The following is a 16008-nucleotide window of genomic DNA, read 5'->3' as shown; positions in this document are numbered from 1 at the left end:
ATGCAGGTTTCCATCACACCCCTTTATATCCAAACTGTGTTTGGGTGCTACAGATGCCTGTAGCAGAATATAACTAATATAGAGTGATTGATAGCTCCACTGTCTTAATTCTAATGTTCGGGTTAACTGGAGATCCTAGAAGGAATATCGATGTATCCATGGGGAATAATTTTTTTGTTAGCTTTTTTTTGAGGATAATTGCTTTAGAATGCTGTGTTGGTTTCTGCCATACAGTGTGAATCAGCCATAAGCACACATGCACGTGTATATATGTATGTATATACGTGTATGTACATATATATACACATGCGTGTGTGCCTGAGCCCCCTCCCACCTCCCCCCACCCCACCCCTCTAGGTCATCACAGAGTGCCAGGCTGAGCTCCCTGTGTCATACGGCAATTTCCCACTAATATGTATTTTAAGCATGGTAATGTATTTAATAGGGCTTCCCTGGTGGTTTGGTGATAAAGAATCTGCTTGCCAATGCCTGCCAATGCAGGAGACGCAGCTTCAATTCCTGGGTCAGGAAGATCCCCTGGAGAAGGAAATGGAAACCCACTCCAGTATTCTTGTCTGGGAAATCCCATGGACAGAGGAGCCTGGTGGGTCACACTCCACAGGGTCGCAAAGAGTTGGACACAACTAAGTGACTAAACAACAACAAAAGTGACTAAACAACAATGTATTTAATACGAGCCAAGACTCGGTTTCAACAAACTGATCATGGACATTTGGTTTTTCCACTGTGAAACAAACAGTTAAGATGACTGTCTTTGTGACATGCTGGCATTTGAAGTTTAAGAAACTCATTCCCACATAATTTAAACTTACTCCCATTTCTTGCTCCCAGATGCCGATGTGATGTAATTTATGTAGAAGTGGACATTAAAATAAGTCACTCAGGGCAGACTTGCTCTCATTTACATAAGGTTCTTGTGGGAGAAAGTATTAAATCAATTTTAACCTGTTTGGGCCTGCGTCCAAATAATGTGCAGGCCTGTTTGAAGAGAATCAGTTTTGAAATTTATAAAAAGAGATCGTATGAAATGCATTACTCAATTAAGTAAAGGAATTTATACTTTAGTATAGAATACTGTACCATCTGCCGGATGAATAGAACTAATTAAATTTGACCTGGTATGTGATTCAAACAAACAGTTGGAAAATGAAAATTCTGCAACGAATTCTTAGGCAGCACCTGAAATGATGGATACCCACTGGGAAAGATTGCATCCAGCCCTGCTCAGGTTGCAAACAGACTTCCCATTGTCTGGGCGCAGTCTGCATAATGTTTGCATTAAAAAGCAGGTCGGTTTCAGGAACTGCTCACCAGCAACGAAAAACCCAAATGCAGTGTTTGTCTGTTTTGTCAAAGAGCTAACAAGCTAAGAGGATGAAATTGAAATGGTTGCAAAGCTTCCCTGGCCACAGAAAAAATGACTTTGTTCTGAACTGTACTGCTAAGATCCCTGTTTAAGAGACAAAAAGAAAAAAAAAAAAACCAAAAAACCCTGTACAAAATAGCCATTGGTTGTAAAACTGCAATTAAGTTGAAATGCTACAGTGACAAATCAGGCTAAAGCCATATAACCCTTTGGTCTTGAATCTGAGGCAATCAAAGGTAGCTGTCTCTATAGGTATTGGTTACATCTGTCAAATGGAAGTTGTATTATGTCACCTTGTCAGGAAACCTCTTAGGGGAAAACTGTTGGGGGATTTAGAATGCGCTTTATACCAAACAAATAAATTTATTTACATAGATGCTAGGGTAACAAAATGGTTAGTTAAGAAAGGAACATTTCTATGGAAACATGACTGCTGCTGCTGCTAAGTCGCTTCAGTCGTGTCCGACTCTGTGCAACCCCATAGACGGCAGCCCACCAGGCTCCGCCATCCCTGGGATTCTCCAGGCAAGAACTCTGGAGTGGGTTGCCATTTCCTTCTCCAATGCAGGAAAGTGAAAAGTGAAAGTGAAGTCACTCAGTTATGTCTTCGGGACCCCATGGACTGCAGCCTACCAGGCTCCTCCATCCATGGGATTTTCCAGGCAAGAGTACTGGAGTGGGTTACCATTGCAGTCTCCGGGAAGCATGACTACCCAGTGCCAACTACTGAAGCATCATATTTGACTTTTTCACTTTTCATCCAGCTGTTCTTATTATCTATTGACACAGTCTTGGTACTTTGTATCAGCTGAAAAAATACATGATCGATTGAGTGCCCACAAGGATGCTAAATCTATCTTTTTTAAGAACAAGTCTTCTGAAGATCAATCATCATTTCTCCAGGGAATTTTGGCAAATTAATACACTTTCATATTCAAATGATCTGTCTTTAAAAAAAAATCAGTATATCACTTGCTTAAAGAAAAGGACATTTCAAAGCATTCCTTCATTTGTTCAAGCTGTTGAACATACAGTAGCATTTAATAAGAAGATGAATGAGTGCAGCTGGCTCTGGAATCCATAAACAGAAGAGAACAGGGCTGAGAAGATGATCTATATAATTTGGTGATAAAGGCTTCTGAGTAGCATATGCTTTCATTTTGGGCTGATGGTGTTTATGAAGCACTCAGTATCATCACTCTTCAGAGGAGAGTTGGGGTTGGACAGCGAAGAAATCAGAAGGCTTGTCTGAGGAGCAGGAGTTGATCCCAGTAGCACTTGAATGAGGACACAGGTTTCTCAGGCTTCATTTGTGCAGGGATCAAGAATCCACAGGAAATGAGCACTGTGGAATCAACTAGCTCATTCCAATACAGAGGCTATTTTCCTATAACCATTTTCCTTGGTATAAAAATTGTGGCTATCTCGAGGGCCTATGTAAGAGAGCGGAATTCAAAGTAACCTGTTGACATATGGGAATGATAGGAACACAGGCCAAATTGAAATAAGCAGGAGGGACATATGAAATAAATCACTGCAAAGCAGAACACATGTAGGTAGAGCTGGCCAAATTAGACTTTAGGAAAACCAAGAAAAAAACAGAATGAGATAAATGCTTGAGGTTGGAGTCAGGGAATACAGTCAATCTCCTGAGGTTAGAAGAAGCTTCAACATACAAAACTGAACTATAGGATTTGAAGGTAAGCTACAACAAAATTCCATCTAGCAAAGCCATCAAGCTTGATTCTTTAATTGTACATTTATTAAAGACACTTCATAGGTGATCCCTGTTAAGCTGACCTGCCTGTTCACAATATGTGTCCCCTTTAGAATGGATTTATAAACACATATCACTTGCCAGGGCTGAAAATCCCCAACATCTTTTATAAACGCATTATCCAGGCATTATTAAAGAACTCAAACTCTTGTTTTAGTGAGAGGATTTCTGGCAAGTATCTGCTGGATTTCCTGTTCTAACATTGTCTGAGTTGTTGACGACCTCAACTCAGCCAGGACACATGGCTACTTGAACCTGTGCTCCATGGAAACCCCATCCTATCAAATCAGGGCTCTGGACTTTCCCTCTAGCAGTCTGTCTGAGGTGGTGCTGGCCTAAGAAGAATCTTGTGGTACTTTTCAAGTTTCCCTTTAAAATTGCTTTGAGACAATCTGTCAACAGGTGTATGTGTTTCCTGCCAGATAGCAGCAATTAAGATGTCAACTGCTATTTCCCTGATTGCAGAGAAGGAGCAGGAGGCAAAGATGTGTGCACAGCATGGTTTCTGTTAGAGGCGGCATCTGGGTTTCTGTCAGGAACTTGTTTTAGCCAGTTTGGTAATTGACTTGATTGAGAAAATGGCATCAAGTGACATTTTTTTTGGTCACAAAAAGGTAATATGAAGCTGTCATTAAGAACTGTCATTAAGGTCTACTGTCCCCTAGAGACTGGATTTAGCCACCCTTGAGACTCCAGTTCGATTCCTGGATCGGGAAGATCTACTGGAGAAGGGATAGGCTACCCACTCCAGTGTTCTTGCACTTCCCTTGTGGCTCAGCTGGTAAAGAATTTGCCTTCAATGTGGGAGACCTGGGTTGGATCCCTGGCTTGGGAAAATTCCCCTGGAGAAGGGAAAGACTACCCACTCCAGTATTCTGGCCTGGAGAATTCCATGGACTATACAGTTCATGGTGTCACAAAGATTCAGACATGACTGGGTGACTTTCACTTTCACTCCATGCTGAAGAGGTGTGAGTTTATATAACAGACACACTTTAGGTTTCTATTAGGTATTTCAAAATTAGCTTCTTATAGACAGATCTTTGGTGTACATATTTAATTTTAGAAAAATAGACATTTTTTAATAAATTCTGCTTTTCTCAATTTGAGGTGACTCACCCACCACCATCCAGGAAGCACTATCAGCTATTACACCTCCTGACTCATACCAGTTGGTTCCTGAAAGGCAGTGACTGAGACAATATTAATGATGATTAGAGCTGTTATTCATTAAGTGCAACTTTGTATCTGGCACTGTTCCAACTACTTTGCCATATTATATCATTTAATCCTCACAAGACCACTTAGATAGGTACTATTGTTATTTCCACTTACAAATAAGAAAACTGAGGCACAGAAAGTATATTTAATATTAGAGTCTTCATATTTATCTAACCTCACCTAACATATTTCCCAGAACAGAGTAGTTATATGGTAAGTTTACATTGTAACTTGTGTCTAATGTCCTGCTTTCAGTCTCGACTGTGGGTCCTACCTTAACTGATTTCAACTCCCATTCTGAGTCAATTGTTTTAAGACAACTGTCTTTCAGTTTAGTTCAGTTCAGTCACTCAGTCCTGTCTGACTCATTGCGACCCCATGAGCTGCAGCACGCCAGGCCTCCCTGTCCATCACCAAATCCCGGAGCCCACCCAAATCCACATCCATTATGTAGGTGACGCCATCCAACCATGTCATCTTCTGTCATCCCCTTCTCCTCCTGCCCTCAATCTTTCCCAGCATCAGGGTCTTTTCAAATGAGTCAGCTCTCCAAATCAGGTGGCCAAAGTACTGGAGTTTCAGCTTCAACATCAGTCCCTTCAATGAATACCCAGGACTAATCTCCTTTAGGATGGACTGGTTTGATCTCCTTGCAGTCCAAGGGATTCTCAATATTCTTCTCCAACACCACAGTTCAAAAGCGTCAATTCTTCTGCACTCAGCTTTCTTTATAGTCCAACTCTCACATCCATACATGAGTACTGGAAAAACCATAGCCTTGACTAGATGGAACTTTGTTGACAATGTCTTTGCTTTTTAATATGCTGTCTTGGTTGGTCATAACTTTACTTCCAAGGAGCAAGCAACTTTTAATTTCATGGATGCTATCACCATCTGCAGTGATTTTGGAGCCCAGAAAAGTAAAGTCATCCACTGTTTCCCCATCTATTTGCCATGAAATGATGGGATTGGATGCCATGATCTTAGTTTTCTAAATGTTGTGCTTTAAGCCAACTTTTTCACTCTCTTCTTTCACTTTTATCAAGAGGCTCTTTAGTTCTTCTTCACTTTCTGCCACAAGGGTGGTGTCATCTGCATATCTGAGGTTATTGATATTTCTCCTGGCAATCTTGATTCCAGCTTGCTCTTCCTCTAGCCCAGCACTTCTCATTATGTACTCTGCATATAAGTTAAATAAGCATGATGACAATATACAGCCTTGACATACTCCTTTTCCTATTTGTAACCAGTCTATTGTTTCATATCCAGTTCTAACTGTTGCTTCCTGACCTCATGAACAGTATAAAAAGGCAATTGCCTTTAACCCCTACCAAAAATAACCACTATTAATAAAGGTGCATTATGTCCACTTCTCCCTCACTGGGAGGGAGGTCCTAGAGGGAGAGAATATATATTGCTGATTCACTTCACTGTATAGTAGAAACTAACATAACATTGTGAAGCAATCATGTTTCAATAAAAAATAAAGATGTATGATATTATCATATTTTTTAACATTCCCTCCCAAAACTCATCAGATATATCTCACTTTAAATAATACCAATTGATTGATCACTTCATTCATAAGCTTAAAAGCTATTCATTGAGTGGTGAAACCAAAATATAGAGTCAAGAGCTCACTTTAAATCTGGTTTCTGCCATTTCACAGTTAGGATTCACTAGCTAAAAGAGCTGGATATTTAGAATCAGGTAGAGCTGAATTCTTAATTAATTGCTGGGCTTGGATAAATTATTTTAAGTTCTCTAAGTTTCAGTTTCTTTATCTGTAAAAAACAGGATTATTGGGAGGAGAATTAATATAAGCAGAGTGCCTAGCATTGGACTGAGTACAGAGGATGGATATATTAAATTGTACCTATTGTTAAAACATAACTCTTCAAGGAGAACATACCTGTTATGTGAAGGTAGATGCAAACTCATTCCCAGGGAAAAGTAGGAGTGGTATGACTGGTATTCCAAGGTCTCACATACCCCTTCCACCCTGCACTTCTATCAGGGGGAGCCACCCTGTCTTGAAAGTCCAGGGCCAGGAGTGAGCAAGTGGTGGGGGAGGCATGAATTAGAAGGAGATGGCCCACTCCTCCTCCTGATTGGCCTATCTTCTCACCAGCTTTCAGCTTTTAAAGTAGATAGTACATATTTCTTCCCCCTAGGCAGCTGTGCTGGGGGGCACTTGTGGATTGTGCAATCTGACTCTAAGTGAGCCTTGCAGTTCTCAAAGATTATTCACCTGGATTTGACTGATTATAAGGATGATTGCTGACATGGACAGATGTAGAAATTATTGGTGCTTCTTACTTGAAGAGTGCCAGGAGTCTGAAAATCCAGCCATGAATAGTCATATATGGAAACAGAAATTTTCAGGAAAAAAAAAGAAAGAAATGAGATTATTTTTTTTTTTCTTTCTTAAGATCTCTGCTTAATGGAATAGCAATACTCATATCAGATAAAACAGGTTTTGAAATGAAGGCCATGAAAAGAGACAAAGAAGGATACTATATAACAATCAAAGGGTCAGTCCAAGAAGAAGATATAACAATTATAAATATATATGCACCCAACATAGGAGCACCACAATATGTAAGGCAAATGCTAATAAATATGAAAAGGGAAATCAATAATAACACAATAATAGTGTGAAACTTTAATATCCCACTCACACCTATGGATAGATCAACTAAACAGAAAATTAACAAGGAAACACAAACTTTAAATGATACAATGGACCGGTTAGACCTAACTGATATCTATAGGACATTTCACCCCAAAACAATCAATTTCATCTTTTTCCCAAGTGCACACAGAACCTTCTCTAGGATAGATCACATCTTGGACCATAAATCTAGCCTTGGTAAATTCAATAAAATTGAAATCATTCCAGCATCTTTTCTGATCACAATGTGGTAAGATTAGATGTCAACTACAGGGGAAAAAAACAAAAAAAAAATGCAAACAAATGGAGGCTAAACAACACACTTCTGAATAACCAACAAATCACAGAAGAAATAAAAAAAATCAAAATATGCATAGAAATGAATGAAAATGAAAACACAACAACCCAAAACCTATGGGGCTCAGTAAAACCAGTGCTAAGGGGAAGGTTCATAGCAATACAAGCTTACCTCAAGAAACAAGAGAAAAATCAAATAAATAACCTAACTCTATACCTAAAGAAACTATAAAAGGAAGAAATTAAGAACCTTAGGGTTAGTAGAAAGAAAGATATCATAAAAATTAGGGCAGAAATAAATGAAAGGGAAAAAAAAGGAGACCATAGCAAAAATCAACAAAGCTAAAAGCTGGTTCTTTGAGAAGACAAATAAAATAGACAAACCATTAGCCACACTCATCAAAAAAGAAAAAAAGGAGAAGAATAAAATCAATAAAATTAGAAACTAAAATGGAGAAATCACAGCAGACAACACAGAAATACAAAGGATGATAAGAGACTACTACTACCAACTATATGCCAATAAAATGGACAACTTGGAAGAAATGGACAAATTCTTAGGGAAGTATAACTTTCCAAAACTGAACCAGGAAGGAATAGAAAATCTTAACACACCCATCATGAGCATAGAAATTGAAACTGTAATCAGAAATCTTCCAGCAAACAAAAGCCCAGGACCAGACGACTTCACAGCTGAATTCTACCAAAAATTTAAAGAAGAGCTAACACCTATCCTATTCAAACTCTTCCAGAAAATTGCAGAAGAAGGTAAACTTCCAAACTCATTCTATGAGGCCACCATCACCCTAATACCAAGAGAAGACTAAGATGCCACAAAAAAAAGAAAGAAAGAAAACTGCAGGCTAACATCACTGATGAACATAGATGCAAAAATCCTTAATAAAATTCTAGCAAATAGAATCCAACAACATATTAAAAAAATCATACATCATGACCAAGTGGGCTTTATCCCAGGAATGCAAGGATTCTTTAATATCTGCAAATCAATCAATGTGATACACCACATTAACAAATTAAAAGATAAAAACTATATGATTATATCAATAGATGCAAAGAAAACCTTTGACAGAATTCAACATTCATGTATGATAAAAACCCTCCAGAAAGCAGGCATAGAAGGAACATACCTCAACATAATAAAAGCCATATATAATAAACCCACGCAAAATATTATCCTCAATGGTGAAAAATTGAAAGCATTTCCCCTAAAGTCAGGAACAAGACAAGGGTGCCCACTCTCACCACTACTATTCAACATAGTTTTGGAAGTTTTAGCCACAGCAATCAGAGAAGAAAAGGAAATAAAAGGAATCTAGATTGGAAAAGAAGAAGTAAAACTCTTACTCTTTGCAGATGACATGATCCTCTACATGGAAAACTCTAAAGACACCACCAGAAAATTACTAGAGCTAATCAATGAATATAGTAAAGTTGCAGGATATAAAATTAACACACAGAAATCCCTTGTATTCCTATACACTAACAATGAGAAAAAAGAAAGAAATTAGGGAAACAATTCCATTCACCATTGCAATGAAAAGAATAAAATACTTAGGAATAAATCTACCTAAAGAAACAAAATACCTATATATAGAAAACTATAAAACACTGATGAAAGAAATCAAAGAGGACACAAATAGATGGAGAAATATACCATGTTCATGGATCAGAAGAATCAATATAGTGAAAATGAGCATACTACCCAAAGCAATCTATATTCAATGCAATCCCTATCAAGCTACCAACAGTATTTTTCAGAGAACTAGAACAAATAATTTCACAATTTGTATGGAAATACAAAAAACCTCGAATAGCCAAAGCAATCCTGAGAAACAAGAATGGAACTGGAGGAATCAACCTGCCTGACTTCAGGCTCTAATACAAAGCTACCTCATCAAGACAGTATGGTACTGGCACAAAGACAGAAATATAGATCAATGGAACCGAATAGAAAGTCCAGAGATAAATCCATGCACCTATGGACACCTTATGTTTTACAAAGGAGGCAAGAATATACAATGGAAAAAAGACAACCTCTTTAACAAGTGGTGCTGGGAAAACTGGTCAATCACTTGTAAAAGAATGAAGAACACTTTCTAACACCATACACAAAAACAAACTCAAAATGGATTAAAGATCTAAATGTAAGACCAGAAACTATAAAACTCCTTAGAGGAGAACATAGGCAAAACCCTCTCCGACATAAATCACAGCAAGATCATCTATGACCCAGATATAAATCCAGGTGATAACTCCTAGAGTAATGGAAATAAACAAACAAATGGGACCTAATTAAACTTATAAGCTTTTGCACAACAAAGGGAACTATAAGCAAGGTGAAAAGACAGCCTTCTGAATGGGAGAAAATAATAGAAAATGAAGCAACTGACAAAGAATTAATCTCAAATATATACAAGCAGCTCCTGCAGCTCAATTCCAGAAAAATAAACAACCCGATCAAAACATGGGCCAAAGAACTAAACAGACATTTCTCCAAAGAAGACACACTGGTGGCTAACAAACACATGAAAAGATGCTCAACATCACTCATTATCAGAGAAATGCAAATCAAAACCACAACGAGGTACCATTACACGCCAGTCAGGATGGCTGCTATCAAAAAGTCTACAAACAATAAATGCTGGAGAGGGTGTGGAGAAAAGGGAACCCTCTTACATTGTTAGTGGGAATGCAAGCTAGTACAGCCATTATGGAGAACAGTGTGGAGATTCCTTAAAAAACTAGAAATAGAAGTGCCATATGACCCAACAATCCCACTTCTGGGCATACACACCAAGGAAACCAGATCTGAAAGAGACATGTGTACCCCAATGTTCATTGCAGCACTGTTTACAATAGCCAGGACATGGAAGCAACCCAGATGCCCATCAGCAGATGAATGGATAAGAAAGCTGTGGTACATATACACAATGGAATACTCAGTTCAGTTCAGTTCAGTCACTCAGTCGTGTCCGACTCTTTGCAACCCCATAAATCACAGCACGCATTACTCAGCCATTAGAAAGAATGCATTTGAACCAGTTCTAATGAGGTGGATGAAACTGGAGCCTATTATACAGAGTAAAGTAAGTCAGAAAGAAAAACACCAACACAGGGTACTAATGCGTGTATACGAAATTTAGAAAGATAGTAACGATGATGCTATATGCAAGACAGCAAAAGAGACACAGATGTAAAGAACAGTCTTTTGAACTCTGTGGGAGAAGGCGAGGGTGGGATGATTTGAGAGGGTAGCATTGAAACGTGTATATTATCATATGTGAAGCGGATTGCCAGTCCAGATTCAATGCATGAGACAGGGTGCTCAGGGCTGAGGCACTGGGATGACCCTGGGGGATGGGATGGGGAGGGAGGAGGGAGGAGTGTTCTGGATGGAGTTTTTGTTCCATTGCTTTTTCCAGACCTCAGGTGTAGAGGCTTGAGGCAAAATGCATCTTGGTTTAGGACTTTCATATCAACTGATAATGAAAAGCCCTGATTTGACTGACTGATTGATTGCCTTCATCTCCTTTTTCTGTATTCATCTTCCTCCCTCCATCCTTAGGCTACCATTATAATATCATTAATATAAGTTATTTAATTTCCATGAATCCTTATAAAACATAGTAGGCAATTTTAATTTAAATAAATGGAACTTACTCCATTTACTCATATTGTCTTTATCTAACATGATAGAATGAATGGTACATGATAGAGGTATCTATATTCTTGATTAGGTTAATGCCTAGATATTGTCTTTTTATATGTTTTATATCTAGAATTATTGCTGTTATGTTTGGAATCTCATTTTTAATATTTTCAGTTTGTTATTATTGACTGCTGTATTTAACTATTACTATAATAACAACTGGATTCCCAGATGGCACTAGTGGTAAAGAACCCACCTGCCAATGCAGGAGATGTAAGAATGCGGGTTCCATCCCTGGTTTAGGAAGATCCCCTGGAGGAGGGCATGGCAATCCACTCCAGTATTCTTGTCTGGAGAGTCCCATGGATAGGCTCACACAGAGTCTGACATGACTGAAGCAACTTAGCACACACACATAATAATGATGTTACAAACAGCCTCAAGTTCAGTGACTAAGTATAACAAAGATTTAATTTTTAATTTTTATTATATTTAAAATTACTTATTGTTGGCTGTCTTAATAGCTGTCCCAAATTACTTATTGATGGTTATATTAGTAGCTATCATTCCAGTAATGTGGGATAACAAATCAATCCAAAACTCATTGGCCTACAAAACTAAGCATGTCTATTTCTCTCACAAGGTCTACAGGTTGGCTAGGTATCTGCAGACTTGACTAAGATCTGCTGGACTCAGCTCTAGGTTACAAGTTGGATATGTCTAATCTATTACATATCTCAATTCTCCTTGGTACAGTAGCTACCCAAGAAGTATTCTTCTCTTAATCACTATCAGGAGTGAACCATGCAGGCAGGTTTAAATCTCTTCTCAGTCTTCAAATAGGCCATAGGCCAAAGCAAGTCACATAGCAAAGGCAAAATCACTGTATGGAAATATACTCTGTCCAAGGGCTTCCCAGGTGGCACAGTGATAAAGAATCCACCTGCCAATTCAGCAGACTCAAGAGACAGAGATTTAATCCCTGGGTCAGGAATATACTTTGGAGTAGGAAATGGCAACCCAATCCTGTATTCTTGCCTGGAAAATTCTATGGACAGAGGAACATGGTGGGCTACAGTTCATGGGGTCGCAAAGAGTCGGACATGACTAAGCATACACACTCACACACATACTCTGCCCGTGATGGGGGCTAGAGAATGGTCCTGCCCAGTATATGGTAGAGGGTATGGATAATCCAGACTTATAATCTCTATTCACATAGATAAATTCTACTGATTTGTAGTTTTTTTTTAATCCATACTGAACTTCTATCACTGTGATAGTTGTTGAAACTTCATCAGTTTTCAAAAAATCAGATAGTCTGTATGTAATGACAGTTTAATGTCCTTCTTTTCAATGTTTATACCTATCATTTCTTTTCTGTTTCCTTAGAGTATTGGCCAGAACATACTCCATTGAACAGTAGTGGTGATAACAAGCAACTTTGGCTTGTTCCGGATCTTACAGGGAATAATTATGAGCCTTCTCCTTAAGTACAATATTTCATGTAGGTGTTTTATATATAATTATATCAAGTTAAGGAAATCTCCTTCCATTATTAATTTTTTGAGAGTTTAACCACAATCATTAAATTTTATCAATATCTGACATCTGATATTTGATAATTATATAATTGTTCTCACATGGTTGTTAGTGTGGTGAGGCACATTGATAGAAAGTCTAATGATGATCCTATAATTCCTATTTGAACTGTGTTAATTTTTAAAAGACCTAAATGTTAATTTCATCTCTGTTCATTAGTGAAATTAACCTACATACTTTTTCAATCATTTTTTATTGTCTTTATTCCATTGTGTAAGATTTTGCTAGTCTATTAAAATGAGTGAAGTATCTTTCAATCTTACATTTTACCTGAAATAAACTTTTACAAAATAGGACTAAATCTTCCTCACATGTTAGGTAGAACTTACTTACATAACAGTTGTGACTGAAGCTTTTTGGAGGCAGAGATTTTTGATTTCTGTTTCAATATCTTTAAATATCTTTGGACTCTGCTCTGCCCTCCTTCCCACTTTTCTTTCTCCTCTTCTCTTCCTCTTCCTCCTCCTTCTGTTATAAACTCACATTGACTTAATTTATAAAGACAATTGGGACTCTGTGAGAGAAGGCGAGGGTGGGAGGTTCTGAGAGAATAGCATTGAAACAAGAAAAAAAATTTTATAAAGACAAATTCTTCTTTTACAGCAGTTTTTGCAAATTTTTCTGAACAACAAAAAAGAAATATGCTTCTTAGAGAAATATGCTCCAGGCATGCCTCTGCTAATTTCAATTAGCAACTGGAGAACCTCTTGTACCAGTTTGGCATTTAAAAACTTTTCTACAAATTTGTTCATTTTACTTAAGCTTTGAAATTTATGTTTCATCTGGGTATTTATATTCATTGTGTATAATATTTATTAACATATGTTTATTTATAATACTCTCACCACTTTTAATTTTTATTAAGTCTATGATAGTTTCTCCCTTTTCATCCTGTATTATTTAATTTATCTCATTTTTTCTTTATTTATCAGAGGTCTTAACTAAACTTTTCAAAGAACCAGCATTTGGTTTTATTAATCTTCTCTATTTTTTGGACTTCCCTGATAGCTCAGATGGTAAAAGCCTACCTGCAATGCAGGAGACCCGGGTGCGATCCCTGGGTTGGGAAGATCCCCTGGAGAAGAAGACGGCAACCCACTCCAGTACTCTTACCTGGAAAATCCCAGGATGAGGAGCCTGGTAGGCTAGAGTCCATGTGGTCTCAAAGAGTTGGACACCACTGAGCGACTACACTTTCACTATTTTTATTTTACTTTGCATTTCTTCTTTTTTTTCAAGTTACTCTTTTTTTTTCCATTTATTTTTATTAGTTGGAGACTAATTACTTTACAATATTGTAGTGGTTTTTGTCATACATTGACATGAATCAGCCATGGATTTACATGTATTCCCCATCCTGATCCCCCCTCCCACCTCCCTCTCCACCCAATCCCTCTGGGTCTTCCAGTGCACCAGGCCTGAGCACTTGGCTCATGCGTCCAGCCTGGGCTGGTGATCTGTTTCACCCTAGATAATATACATGTTTCGATGCTGTTCTCTCGAAACATCCCACCTTCGCCTTCTCCCAGAGTCCAAAAGTCTGTTCTGTACATCTGTGTCTCTTTTTATTTTGCATGTAGGGTTATCATTACCATCTTTCTAAATTCCATATATATGTGTTAGTATACTGTATTGGTCTTTATCTTTCTGGCTTACTTCACTCTGTATAATGGGCCCCAGTTTCATCCATCTCATTAGAACTGATTCAAATGAATTGTTTTTAATGGCTGAGTAATATTCCATGGTGTATATGTACCACAGCTTCCCTATCCATTCATCTGCTGATGGGCATCTAGGTTGCTTCCATGTCCTGGCTATTATAAATAGTGCTGTGATGAACATTGGGGTGCATGTGTCTCTTTCAGATCTGGCTTCCTCGGTGCGTATTCCCAGGAGTGGGATTGCTGGGTCATATGGCAGTTCTAATTCCAGTTTTTTAAGAAATCTCCACACTGTTCTCCATAGCGGCTGTACTAGTTTGCATTCCCACCAACAGTGTAAGAAGGTTCCCTTTTCTCCACACCCTCTCCAGCATTTATTACTTGTAGACTTTTGGATAGCAGCCATTCTGACTGGCGTGTAATGGTACCTTGTTGTGGTTTTGATTTGCATTTCTCTGATAATGAGTGATGTTGAGCATCTTTTCATGTTTTGTAGCCATCTGTATGTCTTCTTTGGAGAAATGTCTGTTTAGATCTTTGGCCCATTTTTTGATTGGGTCATTTATTTTTCTGGAATTGAGCTTCAGGAGTTGCTTGTATATTTTTGAGATTAATCCTTTGTCTGTTGCTTTGTTTGCTATTATTTTCCCCCAATCTGAGGGCTGTCTTTTCACCTTGCTTATAGTTTCCTTTGTTGTGCAAAAGCTTTTAAGTTTAATTAGGTCCCATTTATTTTTGCTTTTGTTTCCAATATTCTGGGAGGTGGGTCATAGAGGATCCTGCTGTGATTTATGTTGGAGAGTGTTTTGCCTATGTTCTCCTCTAAGGAGTTTTATAGTTTCTGGTCTTACGTTTAGATCTTTAATCCATTTTGAGTTTATTTTTGTGTATGGTGTTAGAAAGTGCTGTAGTTTCATTCTTTTACAAGTGGTTGACCAGTTTTCCCAGCACCACTTGTTAAAGAGGTTGTCTTTTTTCCATTGTATATCCTTGCCTCCTTTGTCGAAGATAAGGTGATGCATGGTGCATGGATTTATCTCTGGACTTTCTATTCTGTTCCATTGATCTATATTTCTGTCTTTGTGCCAGTACCATACTGTCCTGATGACAGTGGCTTTGTAGTATAGTCTGAAGTCAGGCAGGTTGATTCCTCCAGTTCCATTCTTCTTTCTCAGGATTGCTTTCGCTATTCGAGGTTTTTTGTATTTCCACATAAATTGTGAAATTATTTGTTCTAGTTCTCTGAAAAATACTGTTGGTAGCTTGATAGGGATTGCATTGAATCTATAGATTACTTTGGGTAGTATAGCCATTTTGACAATATTGATTCTTCCAATCCATGAACACGGTATGTTTCTCCATCTGTTTGTGTCCTCTTTGATTTCTTTCATCAGTGTTTTATAGTTTTCTATGTATAGGTCTTTTGTTTCCTTAGGTAGATTTATTCCTAAGTATTTTATTCTTTTTGTTGCAATGGTGAATGGAATTGTTTCCTTAATTTCTCTTTCTGTTTTCTCATTGTTACTGTATAGGAATGCAAGGGATGTCTGTGTGTTAATTTTATATCCTGCAACTTTACTATATTCATTGATTACCTCTAGTAATTTTCTGGTGATGTCTTTAGGGTTTTCTATGTAGAGGATCATGTCATCTGCAAACAGTGAGAGTTTCACTTCTTTCCTATCTGGATTCCTTTTACTTATTTTTCTGCTCTGATTG

Source organism: Odocoileus virginianus, chromosome 24 (assembly GCF_023699985.2).
Source record: "Odocoileus virginianus isolate 20LAN1187 ecotype Illinois chromosome 24, Ovbor_1.2, whole genome shotgun sequence".
NCBI lineage: Eukaryota > Metazoa > Chordata > Mammalia > Artiodactyla > Cervidae > Odocoileus > Odocoileus virginianus.
The sequence above is the reverse complement of the archived record's forward strand: the minus strand, read 5'-3'. Positions refer to the sequence as shown.